The sequence below is a fragment of the Pagrus pagrus genome, assembly GCF_965226575.1.
Source record: "Pagrus pagrus genome assembly, chromosome: 15".
NCBI classification, from domain to species: Eukaryota; Metazoa; Chordata; class Actinopteri; order Spariformes; family Sparidae; genus Pagrus; species Pagrus pagrus.
In genome coordinates, this window is record NC_140199.1 from 4,410,617 (window position 1) to 4,434,386 (window position 23,770).

Genomic DNA, 23,770 nt, shown 5'->3' on the forward strand with positions numbered 1-23,770 from the left:
CCTTAAATAGAACGCCTATCTAAGAAATCCCAGCGGGACCCGTGTAGGTATTACATGGAAATAGTCAGTCAGTCATTACAGGGTTGGGTTTAAATAGAATAAATAGTACACATGAGCCTGGCAGCAAAGCTCTCAGAGGAGGAGGGGCAGACACAGAGCGAGCGCTTCATATCAGCTCTGCGGTACTGAAAGCATGTAATCAGCCATAAGTGACAAGATACTTTTATCCATGTTTCAAGTGTTCAAGCCACAGAAAACATGGCTCTTCTCTGTTTGGAGGGACTGTAAGCTGGCTCAATGATTATTCCATGGTGCCGCACAGTTCACGTACAGTCTGATTTGTATGTTGGAAGTAAGGCATCTCAAGTTGTTTGAAGTGTCAGACGAGCCGAGGCTTCACTTCTGATCTCAGAAGTTCTCATGTAAAGCTCTGAGAATCAAAACATTCAAGGTGCGTTTGAGTGGAACGCTCGAACAGACAAAAAGCATTTTTTCAAAGCACACGTACATTCAATAAGCTGTAGCCCCTTCGTCTATCTGTTCTTTAATTTAGATGTTCTTCTGCTGTAGACGCCAATTAAACAACAAGTGAAGTCTCTGAGCACTTTACAATCAAGCTGTCTCAAAGACAGACAACACTGGCAACCAGGAACATCTGTTAACAAAATGTGCTACCTATACAAACAATCACACAATTAGCAGAAATTAGCATATCCATATAAGCAACGTATACTTGTGATGTATGCGTGCGAAGTTGCCCACATCTACTCTATCGAGGCCCACACACCAGCTGCAGTTTTAAAAACGCATTAACACGCCCCTGGTTCAGTGCATCCTGCTGCAAAATTAGAGTATGCAGGATTCCTGCATACTCTAATTTTGTCTGTTAGGTGTAAAGTTAGGCGCTTGTGTGTGTGTGTGTGTGTGTGTGTGTGTTGCAACAGTTACATGTTGGTTTCTTGAGCTGTAGAAATTGATCTCACATAAGTTCATAGCGCTCCTCGAAGCCACCAGACTCCAGAAAACTCAACAAAATGTCTCGGTTAGTCTTTCCAAGGTTCCTGAGTGAGATGTGAAAACATTCTGGCTATACTCGCTGTCTCCCATCTGCACGGGGTCGAGCTCTGGCACAAACTTCAGACAGGGTGCGCTATCGCTTTTAACTGCGCAGCTACAGTGAAGATTTTGATCCCATATATAGATCATTTAGACCTTTTATAATCTTCATACATTTGTTATATTACTTTTTTGTTCATGGTTTTACAGCATGATAACTGTCTGACTCAGTCTAATTTCCAGCAAAGTTGAATTTTCATTGATTTTCAAGAAAGTCACTAATCTAACTGCTAATTAGCCGGATATTTACAGAGCCGAGAGTTACGGACCAAGTCTGAGCTATAAGGAGAGCGAGTATCTGACTTAAATGGGAGTGTAAATAGACAATCATTTGCTAACATGGCAGCCAAAACACCTTAATGAGAGGACATGTCAATATTGTGTGTCCATCAGCTTGATTTGGAGTTCTCCTGCTCCCCTGTGGCCACAAAAAAAGGCAGCTTTGACTAAAGACAAATGAAGAAGTCCAACAAACAACACGTAAAGCCTGAGCAAACAATAGGGAAAAAACCCAAATAAGACCGTCTGTTTAAGAAACAAAAATGCTGTCTTCTATGGCAAGCTTGAGAACATCCTCATAAATATTGATTTGACAGCTTGTCACAAAAAATACTGGTATGAATTTTTGGCACATCCATATTAAAATGTACACGTAAATCAAGAAAAGCGTTTCTTTCCCTATGGGTCATCCAAACTGCAGTCCTCCTCAGTGACGGGAGGAAATGGAGACGGCTCTTTCATATTCCATAAGCTCTGAAATAGGAAGGGATCGGATTATGTTCTCCGGTCTACAGAGAGGAGGAGAGAGAAGAGAGGAGGCGTGGGGGGGGCTGCTGTGTTACTGTAGAAAATAAAAATGACATAAATTAAGAGGGAAAAGAAGAGAGGCCAGCACTGGAGAGAGGATGGTGAGTGAATGAGATTTAGTGACCTAAATTAGGAGACATATTGTGAAGAGAGATGAAGAATGTCTCATTCAGACTGAATCCGTTCCACCCACCGATGATCTTGCTCTCTTTTCTTTCTCGTTGCCTCAATGTGTGTCACTTTTCCTGTTTTGTCTCCCTCCACCCTCTCTCCCTCTTTGTCTGCCTCTCTTCCCTCTCTGTCCACACACGAAAAACATTTAAATATCGTTCCTTCCGCACATTTTAACAGAAGCGTGCCACGTGCTCGGGTGACTCCAATTTTTCACCAAATATTTGCTTCCTCTACTTTCATTCGTTTTCCCCCTCCGTCCTTCTCTTTTCATGCTGAGCTCTTTTCAGAAGTAATGAATGCCGTAATCTGGAGGGGGAGAGGATTTCATCCAGAGCTTTTAGCTGCTGGACCGAGCATGAAAGCCTCAGTCTGTACTTCCAGCATGGCATTCCCTTTGGGACATTGTTAGCAACACGACTGGCTTTGCTCTCAAAGCAAATTATCAAATTGAGGGTTTCCTTTGCTGACCATCAGGATTGGTGTCAGTTTGTTGGGAGCTTCAGCTGAGGTGAAGATGCCGAGAGATGTGTAGTGACCGCAGAGGTTCGTTAGTTACTTCATTTGTGCGTATCTGTTGTGTATGTAAATTGTAAAGGAAATAATCCAGTGCAAGCTACATTTATCTCGTGAAAAATCGCAAGAAGCTGCAGTTTTTCGATAAAGGTAAAACGTGTGATGGTTCAGCAGTATAATGAAGTTCTGCAGAGATGTCCGTCTTGTTCTTGACCTACAAATAGTTTTTGTATCAAATTAAAATCTGAAAATTACGGAGCCTCTCTAGGGTCACATGGTAGAAAAGAAAACTGGATGTGGAAATCCAGAATCCACGTGCACGGATCTTTTGTTCTTCAGTGAATGGACCCGACTTGCATGGGCCGCGATGACCACACCCACCCAGTAAATTCAATTTCATCTACTGTAGATTTAATGGCAGATTTAACGCGAGTGAAAAATGTGGCCGTCAGAACGCTCCATGGGGAATGCATGCATGTATGTTAGAAAAAACAAAGTGGATTACAAAACCGTGCCCTTGGATTGTGAATCCGTTCCCACGGTTTAAGAATTGAGGGCAAGAAAACGACTTGGTTAAGTTTAGGTAGACATGGCTCAAAATAACAACATTGCTTATGTAAGTTCAGTTGCAAAGGTATCTCTGTTGCATTGTGGGTAATGCAGGTACCAGGTTTTGATGATAAAACAAGAATGTAAGGAAAGTAAGAGACAATATCTTATCTTTTATTCAACTGTTGGTGGAGTATCGTTTTCATTTCCAATAAAGACTGTCAACGTATGTGATTCTCCTGCATGCAGCAGTCATCCCTGACAAAAAGACCAAATATTTGAGCTTCACATTTCGAAATGAAATGGAGTATACACTTCTCCACTGAGAGCCCACTTCTCCATTTTCAGTCTCTTCTTCAACCTATGAATATATCTCAGGTTGGTATAGATTTGTGGGATAAATCACGAATTGTATCTTTAACCCACATTGATTGGGGTGTCACAGTGTTGAAACAGGAAATCGCAGCCCATGTTATTTGACTAAAATGTCAAAGCTTTATAGAGGTCAAGGCATTGTGAATGGAGAGACACAGACACGTACGAGCTGTGAATACAAATTCCAGTAGGACTAAGAAAATGGCAGCAGATACTGAATCTGTAAAACACAGAACAGCATGAAACAGCCCCCCAGGCCTTTAAAGTCACTTTCACAGCTCCATCAGTTTGCAGGATGGAGCACTTCCAACCACGGCTGCCATTGTGGTGAAATCTGAGGTTGGGCAATCAAGACAAAGTGCTCACATTTTTGAAAAATATGACACCGGAGCTTTGGTACCATTGCAAAATCACAAATAACACAATATGTGTTTCTTTAAATGTATCAAACTACATCAATGCATCAGCACAGTATTTCATTTTGTCTTAGATATCTCTCAGAGAATGAATGAATGAATAAACACCACAGGTAATAGTCAACTAATCGTCTTAACCATCAGTCAAACAGAGATGTTCAAACTTCTCCGTCATTGTGATTCAACACATTTGGATTTTGAGCATTTGGTTTGATAAAACAAGTCATCACCGTGGATTATTTAAGACCAGCCGACAAAAAAATGTTGACATTTTACATTTCTACAAACCGAGGATACTTTCAAATTTAGGCAAGTGTCACATATACGGTATTTTCTACAGTACATGTCGAATCACAATCACATTATGAGCTAACTGTCATGTCGTCAGATGGGAGGGCGATACAGCTGCCGGGCCAGAGACCACTGTTCCAGACGGCATTTGAACATATTTAAATCTAAAACCACTGGATACTGCCATGTTTGTGGCAACAAAAACACATATTTGTTGAAATGAATGAATGATTTCAGGACAATTTTCAGCTGTGTTTGTGTCAAGACAATCTGGTAAGCAAACCCTAACCAAGTCATGTTGGTGCCTAAGCCTAACCCAACCATAAGCACATAGACTTGATACCCATCACTAACTGGAGGCAGGACTTTTTTGGTGCCAACTGGACATTCATGCCTCAGAAAACCAAAGGTATAGAAATGACTTTAGTTGGACTTTGACAGTTTGTTCATTCGTGTTTTTGAAGAAGCACCCTACTTCATAATGACACTTTCTGTGTCAATCATATAAACATGCTACAAATAGCATCCCTTTAAAACAAGCCGCCCTCCAGCAATACTAAGTATTAATTGAGAGCATTTATGAGTCCAGTATGTCAGAGTGATATTCTTATCTGAAAATAGCGCACAACCCCCGGCCAATTAAAATCAAGTTGACACTGCTGAACCTATTGTTTTATTATTTATTGCATTTTATTATTGATCGGTCTTTTCATTGTTTTCCCATAAGGAATAATGATTTTAAAAGCGTTTCGTGCCTCCTGTCAGCGGAGACAGATGACACTCACAGCTAAACCGGTTGCACAATCTATCTCAATTCATCTGTTACTGTGTTTGTCCCTGCATACAGTATGAATCCATCTGTACATGTGACATTTATCAACTGACACACCACTGAGAAGCATTGAGGACGCCACTTAAAATAGCTGGAACATGTCACCGTGGCTTTTGTTGTGTGATGTGTACATGAAGGTTGATGTGTGGGCTGGTAAATATGGCTGTGGCTGCTGAAGGGTTCTTCTTCATGCTATTGATTTTCTATCCGTTGGTCTGTTACGGCTAACCCGCTCGCTCCCTCACCACCAGCCACACACACACACTCACTCAAACAAAGACATGCATGATCTGATGGAGATGTCTGACCTCTGTCGCTCACACACACACAGAGAGAAGACAGGTATACAAACACAGAAAACACACACCATACATTTACTTTTCACCTTCTCTTTCTTCATTTCCTTTATCCCAATCCCTTTTATAAAGCAGTTATTCAAGGACCCAGAAATACACAAAATGATATTGCAAAAGTAAAGTAAAAGTAATCCCCTCCTTCCATTCCTCCTATCAGACAGCATTCATCTCCTTAAATGTACAATATGTAACTTCTGCCACCAGAGGGCTCTCTATCAAAACAAAGCAAAGGACAGTTGCCGGGTGCTGTGTGGATGGCCGGGGCAGAGTGGGGGTACGTAGCTGCTGCTCAGCTTCTCAGAGCCGGCCAGAGAGTCAGGTGCAGAGCCCGACCCTTTAGCGAATAAAGACCCCGAGTCATAGTAGATTATGTTCTGATTAGGAGCCATTTACGACGGGATTAGAGCTCAGAGATAATTTTTTTAACTTTTGGGTTTGAAATGTGGATTCATCTTCACTCCTGTTTATCAGCCTGACTGCGGCAGCGTCCGTGGAGGTGGCCTCCATTGCCGGGTGTTTATGCTCTGTAATGTTGACTGCTGCCCGGAGCTGGAGGGGAAGCGAACACTGCACGAGTAGCCCAAATAAACACAAACGATCGCTCCATCTGATTTGACTCTGGCACAAATGTTCACAGATGAGGTCATGTTTTAAAGATTTACTTATGTTAAGTTTCCTGAATCTCTATCCCGGTAGTAGCGACGGGCGTGCAAATGTAACACAGCATAACCTTGAGTAAACTTGTTGATTTCTCTGGGTTTGAACATTGTTGGAAATGTTTAATGCAGAGCTCCTCCATATTATATCTTGCAGTGGTATCCCAATGCTCTACAGTGGATGACATTTAAGTTTTTGGTGAATTCTTCTGTTGAACCTCACCGACAAAACAACTAAACAGGCAGTCTGCAACTTCCGACACACTTCATGTGACAATTTTCTCGCCTGACACATTTAATGACATCTTTCACATCACTCCATCTTACTCTCCTCCTGTTTCTTTGTTTCTGTCCTTAGATCCCCCCTAAAGCACAAGCCTAATGTTGCTTTATGATACCTCTGCTGTGTATGAAGGTATCCGCCAATATCCTCACACGTCATTTGTATAGATGATGCCATGCAAACACCTTTTCTTCAATTTTTGTTCTGCCATACAGTCCCACAGCAATCAATTTACAAAAAACCCTCGAAGCAGGCAATTAAACACCTCCCCGCTTAACTTTGCTCTCAAATAGCGTGGATTATACACACAACCTAATGAAAAAGACTCTCCTTCTTGCTCCTGCGGTTCATTATGCTAATGAAATTCTCCTTTTAGCTGTCGTATCTGCCCTTATTTTAATATTCAGAGAAAGAAAGAGACCGGAGGAGGAAAAAATTTGTTTGTTTTTGGTGATTTACCTTTCACCAGCGAGCGTGTTCCAATAAATAATTCTGCAGAGGGGATGACAGGAGCGGGCGTGAAATTATAACACAGTGCACCTTGATTATTGAAAAAGGACTGCATCTATTTTTGCCTGAGAAAAGAGAGGAATAACTGAGATTTTTTTTTTTTTTTGCCGCCAATGTGTGAAGTGCAATCCCAGTCACCCTAATGTAATTATACATGGGAGGTGGTGTGTGTGCGTGTGTGTGTGTGTGTGTGTGTCAGCGGTGGGGGTGGTGGTGGTGGGGGGGGGTTAAGAAAGGAAACAGGAGGATAGACTTTTTTCCTTTGTGAATAATTCATGCGCTTGAAATCTATGAGAGGTTTCTGCTAAGTAGTCCGGCTGGCAGACAGTGACGAAATTCACACGCACACACACACACTCACTAACACACACACACACACACACACACACACACACACACACACACAGTGACACACACATACACACAGGAAGTGTCCTGGAATGATGGTTTACTTGCTTACACACATAAGCATGACCACTAGTATATCCAGCACACACTTTATAATACACTTACAGTACATACACACTGAAGTAAACCGACCCTTTTATCACAAGGACTGGGTTTTTTCCCATGACAAGCGAGGCACATTATTACTGATGATCGTCATTTTTGGTACATGTTGTATGGATCAGTTACGCAATAAGTAGCCACAGTTGCGCGCTATTGCTCGGTAAAGATGGCTGTTATACACCAATGTGATCTGTTGACATTGCATGTCCTTTTTATTTGACCTTTCAAACGCTAACCTGTGAGAATGAAAATCAGGCTCGTGCACAGTTTTACAAATACCGTCTGCAGAAACATTCTTCTTCCCCTAATTCAGACTTTTGCAGATTTCTTGCAGATTTATGCAAACCGTGTAAACTGCATTAAAAATTAAAAAAAGTGCAAATGTTCAAAAATACTGCATTATTCATTAATTAATATCACAATACTTAATAATAAAACAATATCCATGATGCACACACACAGACAATGTCTTGGTGTGAGATGTTTCCACACGCACATAAACACTCAGATTTACTTATGCAGAAGGCACAAACACACAAAAAAGACCCACACACACACAGACTCGAGGGTTCAGCTGAATCCCCTGACCACTAAATGCTTTACTCCACTGACATGTGCACACACTCACACACACTCCACAACACACACACACACCCCCCACACACACTCTGAGTGTCCCGACTGCTAAATACTTTACCCACCTGGCAACCCAGAGCTCTGTTAGTTAAAAGCTTTCCGATTGGATGTACACGTATCCGGTTTCACTTTAAAGAGCCTGCGGGAAGCAGAGCCGCTCGCCATCGGCGGGAAAACATCACGCTTTTATTCCGGGAAAGTCGGAGAGAATGAGGTGATGACCGGCAGAAGAGATGGATGGATATAGACGGAGGCAGCGAGAGTGCAGGAAAAGGAGGGTCTGTTGTAATTAGTTTATCTAATATCACTCTGCTCCAATCTCTGTCATGTTCTCTTCAAGTCGCTCGTTCAATCCTCTTCTTTTTCTCTTTTCTCTTCACCTCACCTCTGATGTTCACTGTTTTTGCTGAAACACCTCTTTAATTCAGCTAAACTCACCTTTTAACAAATAATCTTTCTATCCCCCTCGGCTCACCTTCCCTCTCCTCTCATCTCATCTTTCCTTTCTTCCTCTCCTTTCTGGCCTTCACCGCCTTTTCTACCTCCACCATTCAATTTTCCCTCCCTCCCTCTCCTTCACTCATCCATCTCTTTTTTTTTTTCTTTTCTTTCACTCTGCCTCCTCTCTTCAATCCATTCAGCCCTCCATTCATCCATCCGACATAATGTGTCTCTAAGTGAGTTACCCGCGGAAACAAAGTGGATCACATCACTGTAGTGATTACATCACCCCGCTGATATTATGGGCCCGATTGTTTACACTCTGGCCGTGGGAGAAAAGACAGAGAGGCAGAGCTGATGCAAGAAGGATTCAGTGTGAAGGTTATCAATTACAATGCCTCTGGATCTGAATCAGTGTTATGGTAATAATCTGTGACATTTTCATGTAAATGAATGTCCCTCTTTCTTCCCCTCAGCCGCTGATTGCTGTAACACAACAAGAGGGCAGCGCATTCGGTACTCTTCTAATCACGAGGTAAGTTTACGTTTCCAGCCACAGAAACAGTTTGTCACAATTGAGATGTAGAGTTCAACAGTGTGGTTCAGGAAGTGAAAATCCAATTTATATTTTTGAATCAAGGATATCCATCCAAGATAGACTGACCTAGAGTTATGAGACTGTGTTCAAAAAGTGGAAAGTCATTGTTAAGCTCAGTTCACCAAGCCACGGGTGTGTTGAAACTTTACATGTCTTCATGTTGCAGCTTTAGGTTTCCTTTACGTTCAATTTTCAAGCTCATGTTTTGGCTTAACATTCCTGTTTTGGTTGCCAGACATTGAGCTTTAAGGTTGAATTTAGGCGAAAAGTTGTGATGTGGTGGCATGCACAGTGGGTTCACCTTCAGCTGTTGTTTTCTGAGACACTGAAGCACCAAAATCTTAATTAGACCAGATTTTAAACAATTCAACGCTAAACCAGGACTGACAGCAGCAACATGGATACTACTGTACGATATTGAAGTTTCAGAAGTTTTAAATCAACCATTAATTGAATTTATTGCTAAAAGTAGACATTACATTTGGCAGAACAATCATCTTTCACATTCTCGGTCTGTTTTTGAGCTCTGCAAACCTGTTTCTGATACGAGTCACTTGCTGAGTGTGAGGGTGGTGTACTGTAGGGATATTTGAGCCTTTTAAACCTTTCAGCAGAACATTAATAGTAGAGACCTGCATAAAAGGTGGGCTGCCGTTGGTCCCAAGACATTTCTGACTAGCGCAGGTGCAGAAATGTCTTGGATATTTTGCCTTTATTGGACAGTTTGACAGCTGAGAATGACGGGGAACATGGGGAGAGAGAGGGGGGCAGGTCATGCATGAAAAGCCTCCGGCCAAATTCAAACCAGAGGTGCTGTGGCTACATGGTCTGTGCCTCAGACTGCCGGGCTGCTCTGGCCCTCACAGGTACCTTTTAATATCTGTCAGCGACAGAGGTGATTAAAATCGGATAGTTGAATGCTAATGCACAGTTGCGAACAGGGAGACTGTTTAACTGTTGAAGCTGAACCCCGTCAAACATCAACTGTAGACAATGTGTTGAGGGGTCGGTGTACTTTAAAAGGATGAATTAAGTCTCTTACTTATTAAACTTGAATCTCCCCCATTTGTAATTTTAATGCAAAATTTCAGCACATTCCAGCCTCTGAAATAATGACTGAAATAGTGATTGTTTTGACCATAAAACATAAAAAATAGCACATTAGCGTGGATTTAATTAAGCTCATTTGCATACAGACATGAATTATGAGAAAACCTGTAACACATTTTCACATTTAATTTTACAAAACAAATCATAAATGGCCATTTCTCAAAATAATTTTTTCTCTCACAAATCAGCCTGTTCTCACTCCCAACGTGAGAAAAACACCTCTAACCCTCTAGCATCACTTCGTTAAGTGGCCCTATAGTGCAAGAAAAGAGCAAGAAAAGAGGTGGTCGGGGTGCACGAGTAACATCACTTATGTTACAAGACTGTATTTAGTTATTTTAACCCAAAACATGATGTTTTCCTGAACCTTACTAAGTAGTTTTGGTGCCTAAACAAAACCAAAGCTTGACTGACAGCAAGCTGAAAGTGCAACTGGACATTGCATATTTACAGTACATTATGTGTTATTGCTAACTTGATGGCAGACACCTTCACGTGTAAAACAGACACTAGAGGGGTAGGTAGAGCGTCATGTTGTGAAGCCAAAGGCCACCGACCAAGCTGATGTTTTTAAGTACGGAGTATTAAAACATGTTGAAGTCTTCGCTTTAGTAGTCCTCACACACACCAAACGCTTCCAGTTCTCTTCCTATCTTTTTTACAGAGGGATTTGTTCATACATCATTCATAGCCTGATTTATAAAACATTTTGTTCTAAAACCTGCCAAAATTTAAAATCCAGATATCTAAAATTCCCTCTGTAAAAACGATACTGACTTTAATAAGTCCCAAAAATGAGACAAGAATTTTTAACCAAACTTTATCCACTGTTCAGACTTCTGTTCTGGATGTTTGAATTATTTAGTCTAATGCTTCATTTCCACTTGCTTAACCATAAAAGTTAAGAAACTTGTGAGCCCTATCTATAATCTTCACCTGTCGCGCCTTAAATTACATCTTTGTTTTCTTCTTCTGCTGCTTTTGTTATTCAATCAACTGGATGGCAGCCATTAGTCAGTAAATACCTTCAACCAGGTTAATAAAAGCTTGCATTCGACTAAACACTGATGTTAAAGTGAACCCATTAAGGAACTTCATGCACTGAATAAGAAAGGGGACTATATTCTTCAGGAACAAATGGAAGAAAGAGTTTCTGAGAACCAGTATATTGATCTTTATTTTCAGAGTCCATATGCTCAATCAACACTGCATTTCATCGTTTCATCTGATTATACTTCCAAATTCCCAAAGCTCCTGTCTTTTACATTTTCACTTCATATCATCATGAGTGTTTTTATCCACACAAAAGAAAGTCAAAATCCAAAGCAAGTCCCCTGATAACTTTAACATATGGCCTACTGCGTCAAAATAAAAACAACACGTCAGAATTGAATCCATCTCCACTTTAGGTGTTGATTAGCAGCCGTCATATATAACTATATATATATATATATATATAGTTATATAGCTGCTGTAGCTTAAGGCAAGTACATTTGGTACTATGCTCTTTGTGAATTTAAAAACTCACTAAATGATGTCACTGAAGTATCTTTGTTGTCCAAGACATCAGCTAAAGTAAGACGGAGGTGATCAGCCAAGCTCTTTGGTCTTAAAAAAGATTTCATATTCATCCAAAGTGCGTCATCTGATCAATACCACAAAACTAAAAGATAAAGAAAAGAGAAAAATAACATATACCGTTTGTTGCAGCTTGTGATGTCTGCTGAGTTCCAGGATTTGCCTGCGTTCCTTTGTACTGTTTGCAGAACAACAAAAACATGCAAATTTTAACTAAAACAGCTGGAAGCACCCAAGCCGGCTTTTTTGATGAGGACTTTTGCTAAAAGAGAAAGAACTACAAATATCAGCAGAATCTTTGTTTTTCTTCTTGATGAATAACATGTTTGGTCCATGACTCCAAACTAAAATAAATAAGAAGGGAAGAAAAATCTGCTCCTGTTGAAAGGCACATAGAAATAACATATATACAGTAAATACAAGCCAGGTTGGAACCCACAATCCCAGACCGTGTCTGATCCATTACCACGGTGTGCCACAGCTTCGCCTACCCGTGGAAACAATACAGTCTCATTCTCCCTAACCTCCTCCTCACTAGAGCATGGATACCCGACCTGAGCCCATCTGGACCTGTTGGGGCTTACAATTATTAGTAATCAGTGGTGTAATGCACACATACTGTGCTATATATACAGTATGTACTAACATAGGAACCCATTGGGAACGACGGGCCAGGCCAGGTTCAGACAAAACTTTAGAAATTATGTCCGGGTTTGGGTATTTTACTGCAAATATAGTGTAAAATATCTGATATTCAGCACAAACATAACATAAACTGTGTGATGCAGCAACACAAACTCAGTGCTTGGACATTAACTGTGTTGGGCTCCAGTCAGGTTTGGACATAAAAGTACAGAACGTCTGTCGACCTTGGGTCAGGCTCGGTTACCGCTCTCTCTGACTTTGTCGGGTTCGGACAGAAAAACATGGACTTGGACTTGGACATGGACGTCTTTGGCTCTATCCTACAGCCGTCTTTGGCTCCAGCCATTATTGACCCCTGCTACTGCTGCACCTTGTTATAACACGTTTACTTTTTGCACTTTGGCAAGGCAAACCCATCACACTTACACTGTGTCCTTGAGTCGATCAGCAGGTTTCAAACATGGTTTGGCGTGAGACTGGGCTGCACACACACACACACACACACACTGGCAGACAGTTCTTAAGCCTTGCCTCTACAAATGAGCGTATTCCTTTCCACTGTAGTTTCATTGAATCAGTATAACTAAATTTCAAAACCCTGAGCTGGTATCCTGCCTACGACTTTGTCGCTCTTAGTATCTCGGCCAAGGAGGTCAAGTTGTTGGTCCTGTTTGTTTTGTCGCGGTATCTCTTGAAAATGTGTTAACAGATTTCCGTTTGGTTGGTCAGACTGTTGGAGAGTAAAAACATAGGCTGAGGAACAAGTGATTCATTTCAGCGTGGATCCAGGACTTTAAAGTCTCTCTCACATCAGAATTGTGAAATGTACTGCCTGGGAGCGTTTGATCGTTCAGATGTTATGTAATGAAGCAGTTTAACACAGTTTAACTTTCTTGTCAACATAACCTCAGATTGCTGGAATAGATAATTATCTGTGCGCTGTAAAATACTCTGAACCTGCAGTGAAACAAGACTTTATGTCCATAACAGTGAATGAGAGCCCATTTTAACAGAGGCAACTGCAGAGTGACACACAGCAGATTAGGATATTACAGAGAATCACTGGAATGCTAATGTTTACTAACCCAGGGGAGAACAGAGACACTTTGAGGAACCAATATGAATTTCTCTGCTTTTATGTTTGTATCAGCTCCCCTCCTGAGGAACAGAGTGGAGTCGGTGTGAGTGTGCATTTCTTTGTGAGTATGTTTCCCAGGACTGATTGTGATTTTCTGTATGTGACAAAACACTGCAGTGTTCGCCAGCCAATTTACAGAATTTCAATTAAGAATCGTGTTTGCTTGCATTTTAAGCAGGGTGCAACTGTTTGTTTACTCCGTATATCTTCTGTTCTCCTCGGCTCTCTTCCCCTCTCACAGTCTTACATATTGCTTTATATGCTATGTGGTAAATACCCGTTCAAAGCAAAACCTTTGAAAGGATTGTGGATTGAAAGAAGTAAATAATACTCATGTGAATAATACAGTTTATGGGAAATAGTCTCTTTTATCTGAGTTACCCACCAACCTTTTAGAAAAAAACCTGTGTAAACTACAATCTAAAGAGACTTGATATCAACAGTATGATTTAAGCAGAAAATCACGTGTAATACGTTATTTCTAAAACCTCACTTTGATGTGGAAATGATTGTATCTCTAAGCGAAGTCTAGACTTGACACAAGGGAGTTTCCTACTGGTTTTGTGGGGGTATTGCAGTTTGGATGGCATATGTGTGCGTCCAAGCTTGTGGTGAACGCTGCATGAGCTTTTTGAACAATGTGATAGGAAATATCAATTAAAAATCTCAGGAACTAGCAGACCTACATTATTTTCAAAGACAGCTCATCAGTTAAACTTCTAAAGCAACATGACCTTCACTCTAAACAGTAAAAATAAACTAATGATATTGAAACCAGGAATTAATTGGCATACGCTTGGTGTTTTGAACCTAAGTGTAAGTCAGCTATGGACTGAAACCGACAGACGTTTGTCGGAGTACACATTTTGTCACGTCTGATTGAAACCTTTCTCCACATCAGGTGTTGATTAGCTCCTGTCAGGTACATCAGTAAAGTCTGTCATCTGCACAACTGTCAGAAAGGAACGTGTTATTGCCTCGTCCTCTCCTTCAAAAGTAAAATTGTTTTGTTCTTAAGTGAAACCGATCCAAAGAGGAACACCAGGGAGGGATCTTCAAAAGGCAGAAAATCCAAAAATAGGCCCCAAAATCAAAAAGTCATATATGTATGTATTCACACCTGCTTTCCCTTTGTTCAGAGGCAGTTCAATCAATGGTTTGTTTGTTGTTTGCTTTTTGGGTTTTTGGGTTTCTTGTCTTTCCAGTTGCAGACAGAAACATGCAAAACATGAGTAAAAACAGCTCCGAGCTGTGTTTAACAAGGTGAAAGCACAATTAAAATCGCATGAATAAGGCGCAGGGCGGATTTAATTATTTCTTGTCCAATTTGTTTGCTAACACAAAAAACTTTGTGACTGTTTCTGCTCTTCAGAACGTGACAGACATGCAAGATCACATCATGCTCACTTATCCAGCGGAGGATTTGGATTGAATGTCAGTGTTTCTGACATATCAGTCTTGTTTTTCAAGTATTTAATGAGACAGAAACTAAATGTAGAAAGAAAATCAGTGTCTTTAAAAAGTCCTTTTTTAAAATTTTAAAAAAGTGACAAGTTTAGTCAATCAGAATGTGCAAATATTAGATGTGAGTCTCTGCACTGACAGGTCTTTTGTTCGTACCTTTGTAAAACTGTGAGAAAGCTCTGAAGGTAGAAGTGCACTCATTAGCTATTTCAAGCTATGGGTCTCTTTATTACAGAAGCCCCGAGAGGCACATGAGAAAAAAAAAACCCTCAATTTTCTAAGTCTGATCTGAGTTTGTTTATGACTAAAGAGAAGGTGAAAAAAACAGGTTTTTGCAGGATAATCTTTCTCAGTTATTTTTTTCACACGCCAAAGCTTGTTTTCACAGATGAAAAAGTAATTAAGGAACCTACAAAGATTATCCTGGAAAAACCTTGTTTTCTTAGCTCAGCTTTAACACAGGAGTAAAAATCATCGAAGTCAAACTAGGAAAATGTTTTATCAGGATTTCTTCTTCCGTATTTCACAACTATATATCACTTATTGTTTATTTAGGTCCCTATTGGCTGTGAATACAATAAACATTGATGATTCGATCGCTGTCACCTCCAACATCTACATATCAAAACGACAAAAGGTCTATTGCCAGTGACTGTTGTCATGTTGTCATTTCCGTACCAGACCATCGTTTTTCTGATGAGGATGGGCTGGTCACCTCACAGCAAGAGGGTTCTGCATCCAAAACCAGTGGGTCGACCCATGTTTGTTGATATGTTTTACTCGGTTGCGTGGGTTTCCTGTGGGCACTCCGGCTTCCTCCCACAGTCCAAAGCCATGCAAGTTAGGTTGAAGGTGTGTGGTTACAGTTGAAACAGACATTTTGCTTCGTTTTATATGCCATGTCTTTAGGTATTTAAGTCTCACAGCTCATAATATCAAGTCTCTTGTTCTTATATTGCATGATGTAAAAGTCCTTAAATGACCATCCATTACGACAGCGTCAGCATTTCATAAAACAGTGACTCATTCTCAGGAAAAAGGAGAAAAGAAAGACAGGTGTGAACCCGACAAATGTGTGTGCACATAAATGTATTGTGCTACTTCGGCGCTAAGAGATGGGCTGTGTCTATCATTGTCTCTGAAAGAAACTGAGATAACTCCCACATATCCAGACGAACCCACACACACACACACTGCGGCCCACACCAACCGCACAGCTTAAACCACTTTGAAAAGAGGGCAAATTGAACCTCTTGCAGCCGTATCATAATATCACTCTGTCTTTTTTTCCTCTGACACTTACACACACACACACACACACACACTCACTCACACTCGTACAGCAGCGTTAAAACCTTAATCTCATTCATTTATTTCTCATCAGCGAGTGACGGGAAGAGAAACAGTTGCGTCACATTACTCCACTCTGCTTCCAGGAAGCTCTATTAAAAAGGATGTTCACTTTTTTTTTTCACCCCCGCTGCCTCTATTTACCCATAAGTCTTTGTAATCTGTTTAGAGGGCTTATGGGTGCTCAGAAAGTGCTCTTTCCTCACAGCCCGACTCATTTATCAAGCGAGATTAAGAAAAAAGTCCGGAAAGTGTTTTGAAAACGTGCTATCGGACACCTCTCAGTTGCAAATTAAATTGTCCCGAGCTATGTGTTTTGAATGCACGTTTGAGCAGCATTTGATAAAAAAACGCAACAGTTTACTTTGCCCCTGTTCGTGTTATTCATTCACATACCTGCCGCATGTGCTTTGTGTGAAAAATGAAGTAAACCAGGTTCAACAGAAACTTTAGATGTTTTTGTGCTTGTTTTTTTCCTCTTCAGGGAGTTGTCTTCTTTCAAAGCTGAGGGCATTACAGCATATTAAAAAGCAACCTATACTGTACAAACACTGTTGTGTTGTCTATGAAACATCTCCGTCTGAAAGAGCAACACCAAAACATCACACAGGCTCTATTTACAGATTTCCTATTCCATTAACATGGCAGTAAAACACTGTAGCCGAGTGCAACAGGAGCTCATCTAAGCCCTCAACACCACTGACCTTTTACTCATTAACAACCAATTCATGGAGCAGAAACTGCACTGAGCAAAACATTGATTCACTGTAAACACACTTACCCCGATCTGAAACACAGCGATGGTTGCATACAGCATTATGTTCATTCATTTAAAATACATGGTAAGTACATACAGTACATTAGCAAAATGTACTTAATGCATGTAGCTGGTAAATGCAGGTCATGAACATAAACACACTAAAACAGGCTGAATAACCCTTTTAAATGAAACTGGGAACATTCATAAACATGTATTTTGCCTAACACATAACACCATTAAAGATATGTCACAGGCATTTTTACTACTTACACACAGAATTCAATGAACTGTAGAGGGCTGTGTGTCAGGAGGCAAATGCTCTGGATAATAGTCAGGTCATTCCTTGAATGGGTCAGTGATCTAAAGTCAATGTACCTGCACAATGCAAGTTGATAGTATCTGTTGATTGGACGCTACGTTTTACGTTGCATTGTCGGATGTTGTAGCTTGTGTCCATTCTTTAAGGTACAATATCTGTCACTAAGCATTTGGACAACAGTACAAAGTGGGAAACACATATTAAAGTTGACTAGGTAGTACACCATACTCATGTGTATTTTTACTTAAGTAGTATAAAGGTTTTGAGGCTTCGGAGGAAGCTGAATGTACTAGGTTGCATTGTAGGTAATGTAGGCAGAAGGTTTTGAAAAGCTGTTCACTGGTCTATCACTGTACAACACCTATGACACTGTTGGACTCATTATGGACATTTTAAAAATGAATGATACAAATTCATACAGCAGAACCAGAAATATTGCATTCTGTATTCCTACATTCCTACATACATGCAACTTAGCCACTGAATTACATCACTGGAGGAGATTTATAAGATTTACAAACAGCCTCCTCGGGAGCCGAAAAAGGCGCTACATATGCAGTAGAACATACATTAATGTGGGACTGTGGTGGAATTACCCTTTAACATGAACTCAACATATACACCCACGGGACACAGCGTGGACATGCAGCGACAGACTGACACATATATCGCCAATGTAAAGCCACATCTGATGTTAATGTCTTTGATGTGGCTGAAATATGCACACATTCATGGACGCACTTCAACAGCTTCTTATTTTATCCCCCTTGAGACTCAACCCCTGAATAATGAAATGGCCATTTTGAGTGTGGTACAGCAGGAAAAATTGTATGTGTGTGTGTGTGTGTGTGTGTGTGTGTGTGTGTGTGTGTATGTGTGTGTTATGAGAACCAAATGTCCACACGAGGTTATTGAGCGACAAGGAAAATCCTGCACAGTCGGAACATTTTACTGTCCTGCACATCTGCAACAAGTTGTTTGACTGTTGGGTTTCGGGAACAGGAAATGAATGTAGCGTGCATCTGCGCGAGCGCATATGTGTGTTTGATGGGGGTCAAACTCAGTGCATTGTGGGATTTCCACCATAAATTGTGCATGAAACCTTTTAGATGCACTCTTCACCCAGACCTCACCTCACACTCACCCGCACACATTTCTTCCTATGTTTAGACAGTTTCTTCCCCGGCTGACGTTATTTGTTTGCCGTCGCTTGGTTTTCGCTCTGTTTTGTTCTCATTTGTTTGTTTCTTTGAATAGTTTCTACAGGGATTTCTCTCAACTAACCTTCCAGTCAATCTTGCCGTTGTTCACAGATTTAATCCTCTGTGGTGTCTGCAAATTAGCATTTGGTTTGCGTCCCCTGTCACAACAAATATTTGTCTATGGATTGTTTTGCTCATATTTGACAGCAGATCATCAGTGTTGTATTGTACCAGGATGTTGTGCGTGTGTGTGTGTGTGTGTGTGTGTACCAATATTTTTGTTCAATGAGACTGTATTTGAGTTGATTCAGGAGATCCAGTCGTTGGTAGTCCACATGGCACTCCTTACGGGTAAAGACTCACCTATTTTTATCTTGTTTGTTTCTTCTTATCTTTTCAGAATTTGTCATGAAGTTTTAGAGACTGCTGTCTGAAACTGTTACTCTTCTGTTACTACCGTTAATAGAAATGTGCCAAGCCAAAGCTGCTGAATACCTTTGGTTTTATAAAACTGAGGTTTGGCAAAATGTGGTTTTGGTTAAAACACTGTAAACAACAGCTAGTTAGAAATTGGTGACCATGTTGCAGCACTTAATATAAACAAAAAAGCAAATGCAGATGTCTGCGAGCTGTCTGATAAACACTTTTTCAATGTATTGATATGTGGTGGTGGACAAATACATCATCATTATTATGTATTTAAAGGTATGCTATGGAGTTTTTGACCCATACTCGCCCTATAGAGCTGTTTTTAAGAGGCGGCCCTTATTTCGACATGATATGCCAACAGTCTCTAATACTTAAACAACTGAACAGGTATCACCCACCCACCTACAATGCAGTACTGGGTTCCCTCCCCAGACAGCTTAAGAACCATTCACACCTGGGCTCACCTAGCCTTAGCAACCCACATGAAGGCCGGTTGAGTCAACGACCCACAAGTGGCCTCTCTGAAACTCAGAGCTCACAAGAGTCCTTAACGACTCTGTAAGGACACTCCCACACAGAGTTTAAAAGCCTGCCAACTCCTTGCCAGTTAGTTAGAACTGAAGAAGTCTCTTTGATGAGAGGTGAAACGTCTTCAAGAAACTGAAACAAGTCCAGTTGCCTATGATACAGCACTTAGATTTAACATGACCTGGATGACTGAGAACCTTCATCAACTACTGAATAGGTAGATTGCCAATGACTCCCAAAAGAACATGAACAGTGCAACATATGACCATCGGAGAGAACCAGCAACAGGCGAAGTGGACCGAAAATTCATCATCACGTAGTTAACCTGAAATGGTTGTAGTCTGGTTAGGATTACCCAATAAAAAACACTTGGTTAGGTTTAGGATTAGGAAAAGATTGTGGATTGGATTAAGATGAGTAAAGTACATTAGCTACGCAGGAAGACAAGTTGTTGTTGCGATGCAATGTAACAGTGTTACGCAATTTGAAAGAACAAAATGAGAGCTGTGCTTGTTTGCCCTAACCACCGACCCCAGCTCCCCTCCTAACTACTACGGCCAATGAAGTATAGTTTGCACTATGCTGCCAACACAGACATTGTAAACAGCTGTTTTTTTTCTGGTGAGAACAAGCTGGATATGCATTATGAAGCTGTAATGCTGCCAGTTTCATTTTATTCCACTGATCTACAGTCGGTGAAAACACGCCAAGAAATGTAGAAATGCACCGCTGAAAATAGAAGACTGTGAGGAAACAATACAATTTTCAGTTTCTTCCCAAAATTGTCTTTAAGTATTTTATGAGGAGGATATTTTTTATTTATGTTTTTTAAGACATCAGTGATACACAATGCACTTTGGTGGAACCGTGAATGTCTCTTTTATAAAAAGATCCCAAGGTTACCTTGAAATCCTTTATTTCCACCAGTTTGTACGCATTTGTATTCATTTCGTTATCCATCTTTCTACAGACAATTGTGTGAACACTTGTTATCTTCAGTCAGTTTTATTCAACTGCATTCCCAAATACTTGACAAAGCGCTTATTAACAACCACATTCAATCTGGGACACGAGATTTTGGTTTTGTCTCTTTATCTGCAAAGTTGGAACGTCTGGTTTTGAAAAATGTCTGAAAATGATGTGTTAAATGCAGCTTAAGTCGGGTCAGATCTCGTCTCTTTGTCATCATTCTGCGCTGCCATTTTCTCGTCTGGGTTCTTAACAAAGGTTTGTTTGTACTTCCTTCATTGTGTTCTCTATAGAAAGGATCACAATCTGTTTGTTTGCTGGTTTTGTTGCTATTTGTGACCTGCTGCGACAGTGTATCTGCGCTCTTTCTGAATTTTAGCATTCTTATCTAGACTTTTAATTTTAGTTTTCTGGTTTACTGTCAGTTTTAATCTTCTTAATTCTGCATGCAAACAAATCTTCAGGTCAAAGTGTCCATCTGTTTACACAGAGCGGTTTGAAGCGCTTCCGCAGATAACCATACGCACACACACACCCATGCACATACACCGCTGTCAGACACCTCACAAATACCTCACATATCCAGTCAAGCTTAGAGCGAGTGGTGCTTTCATGTTTGCATTTGTCTGCCCTCGCTGGCTGCTTTAGGCTAATACCAAACAAACACTTCTGAGTTTGTGTCTGTGCTTGTTTGTTGTCGCTTGTTACAGCTCGTATTGTACATGTACATGTATGTTTTTCTTCTTAATGTTTGGTCAGTATGTTAGTGATCCGCTTCATTACTATCTGCCACTATTCTTCTTCTTCTTCTTCCTATTTTTATTAATATTATTATTATTATTGTTATTATTAATATTATAGTGTTTCCTGTGTTTCATATACCTCAGTCAAGTGAAACTGGAAATACTAATAACTCACGATAACTCATCAGTCTCAGACAATAAAAATGAAATAAGTTGTGAAGTTTAGTTGATAATTGACTGTAGCATCATTACGTCTTTGATCATATTACAAATTAACCTGTCTCATATTTTACCTTGCAATTTAGCAAATACCAACTTTTGACAAATATATAAATTTGTGTTGATAAAGACGATATAAACATGGACTGAAGCACTTTTTGAACAAAGTTAACAAGCAGCTAATATGTCTGACATCAGAGGAACGGAAATGGTTCAAAACTAATTCAGCACTATTCGGTAAAAAAAGAAAAAGCTTAAATTTCACAGTGTTCTCAGGAAATTACTGAGTACAAGTCCTTTCCAGTCAAACCAAAGTGCACATTTCCAGTGAAAGCTGCTCTGGTTACTCTTTGGCTGACAGCAATACATCATGATGCATTTGACCAATAGTGAAACAAAGTGTAAGAAAAGAAAAAAAAAAAAACAATATTAAACCAAAGCTGCATCTGTGCCATGTCCAAGAGAGCTGTGTTTGGGTTTGGCAGCTTCTCTGTACTGTGTGTGGAGCGTGGGAAAGGTTGGGAATAAGATTGTCAAGTTAGGGTGTTGAAAGAAGAGACCCAGTGAACTGCTTCACATGTACACATGTAAAGATAATAGTTGAGAGAAAAAACAAATATATAATTGTTCCTCAGACGATTTGTTGAGTAAACATTCCCACGCACATAGAATCTTAATTAAAATCCATTAATGCGTGAATATGATACACTTGTTTTTCCTCATCCACATTATGAATGTTAAATTGATTGTCACGACGCACTGTTACAACAATAGTGAATTAAAAAACAATGTCCCTAGTAAAGGAAAAGAAAGAAAAACAAGACTTTCCAGGACCACCACGATTAACAACGATAACAGTATAACAATTGGGTATTAGTTTCCTGAAAACACTTAAAATGACCTATACTTTACATTTCTTGACAACAAGCTCTTGTGGTCATGTTTATAATGACTATACTGTTTGTAGCAACGACGAAAGTCTTGGTGGATGGACGTGCATGTAGATTTAGCTCTCCTAAAGCATGTGAATAGTGTTTTTTGTCCCGTCTCCTACCAACAGTCAGTGTCTGTTGCTTTAAGACAACATTTTCCAAACCAGCAACATTAGCACCCAAATCAAAAAGTCATAAACTTCTTTCACACTGGACAGAAAAAACCCACAAACACCCACGAACACCCACTCACATCTGGCTTTTGTCTTTTGTCAGTGGGAAAGGGTACAGTCAGCATTCATTCCCAGGTCAAATGACTCTGCAGTGGTCACGGACATGTTATCGACTCCACCTCTGTGGTAGTGATGGAAACATGACACCTGGGTTGACCCACAAGTTTTCACCCCTTTTCCTGCGCAATGCTATGATGAATGTTGACGTTCTGGATGTTGGCATGTTAATAGTTTCTCAACCCCTCTTTCACTGCTCTGTTGATGCTGAGTTTGAAACAAGGGAATGATAAAAGATATTAAAAAAGTAACCAACGTAACGTCATCACTGGCCTCCATGCTCCATTGTACTGTGCCCTGTTTTCTGATGCGTTTGTGACGTTGAATGCACATCAGCCGTATGCACATATTAAAGAAAAAATACATATGTAAAGTGACTTTAACTTAACCAGATCTTTACAGTGAAGGTCACAGGTCAAAGACAACTCAACAGGTCGTGAATGAGGACATGTTGAGTCAGAAGTAAGTAAGGTAAAGTTTATGGTAAGTTTAGACTCTGTATTTTTTATCCACCTGCCGAGTGAAGTTTTGTTCCCATGTTTATGCATGTGTATGTGTGTGCACGAGAGCCCGAGCGTGCGAGTGTGTGTCACCTTTGCTGACACTGTTCCCCACACTTACCCATCTGACAGCTCGTGATTGATTGGCTGCTAAATGCTCCCTTCACACACATGTGAGCACACACACATACACACACACACACACACAGAAAGGAAAGTCTATTATACATCTATCAGTGGGTCCGTCCTAATCGTAATGGGAGACAGATGTAAGGTGTTGGGGAGTACCGCTTTCACACACACACACACACACACACACAGAAATATAGACACAATCTGTTTTACACACATACAAGAAAAGACATAAACTTACACTCTGTTTCCTTCCTCTGTTGATTTCACACACACACACATTTCAGTCCATCTCGAATTACACACACGCACACACACACACACCAGCGGACAGTGCAGTATCCATTTAACGTGCTTAGCTGTAGCTGACAACAATGATCAGAAGTCTCCTTGAGAAGG